Below are 1,173 nucleotides of genomic sequence, written 5' to 3' on the forward strand. Positions count from 1 at the left end.
TGATGCTCCTTCAGGTCAGAGGGAACATTAATGCTGGGACTCCAAGGAGAATCTGGGGCATAAAATATGAAACATATTATCAGTGTGAGGAAGAACCAGTTTACATAAACATCAAGTATAGTTTTAAAATGTGAATGTTTTACATCATTAATGTTAGACTATTTTAACCTTTGAAAAATAACATTTTTCATGTCATTTGCAATATTATTATACTGATGAAAAACCAAATTACATCTAAAATCCAGGCATTAACCACGAGTAGCTGCTTTTCCATTACAAATGTTCGAAAAACATTTAAACCTCAGTTAATGTCAAAACAACACAAGTCCATAATCGCAGTGCTTTTATTTTGCAGTTTGTGAAATACACTAATTTGAATAACCATAACCTCTATCTTGATCTCTTCTTTGTTTTTAAAGCCTCATTGAGACTTAACAGCTCAGTCTTTGTCTCCTCTAACCATAAATCATTTCTTTGAAAAATATTTGACCTATTATTGGCTTTACATACAAGATTTATAGTTTAGAAAAGTTATTTTGTTTTTATCAACACTGCATTAATCTATTTCGATTTGAAACTTGCATCACTGTGAACAATAACACCATGTTTCTGACAGGATTATACTTTGACAGTTGCAGGATCGATCTTAAAACATCCTTATTTATGTCATCAGAGCTGTTCAGTCTGTTTAAAGCTTTATTACAGCTGAGTGGATTACAAACATTGATCTTTAATATACATCATCATATCTACCATGTTTGATAACAGCAGTGGTCAAATATCAATTGTAATTTCAAAACCATCTAAAAATAATTGTATCCATTTGTGGATCAGAGAAAAACTGCATTCAATTTAAACCTGTGCTCTCAATGCTTGTTTTTCAAATCATTGCAGGAGAAAGATGGAAATCCAGCTTTGAAAAAAGAGCAAATTATAGGTAATAGATAACAAAAATCCAAAGATGGGGTCTGATCAGAATGTGTTCACATTTTTAAAATCACTACTTCTAATGTTATTGATCTACGTTTCTAATGTCAGACACTTTAAGAATCAGACATGATTTGAAACAAGAAGTAACAACATTTACCTTTAATACTAACACAGATCCTTGATGATGTTTCATTTCCCAGATTGTTTTTGGCCACACAGTAAAACTCTCCTTCCTCAGTGACA

Source organism: Poecilia formosa, unplaced genomic scaffold (genome assembly GCF_000485575.1).
Source record: "Poecilia formosa unplaced genomic scaffold, Poecilia_formosa-5.1.2 Scaffold24, whole genome shotgun sequence".
NCBI lineage: Eukaryota > Metazoa > Chordata > Actinopteri > Cyprinodontiformes > Poeciliidae > Poecilia > Poecilia formosa.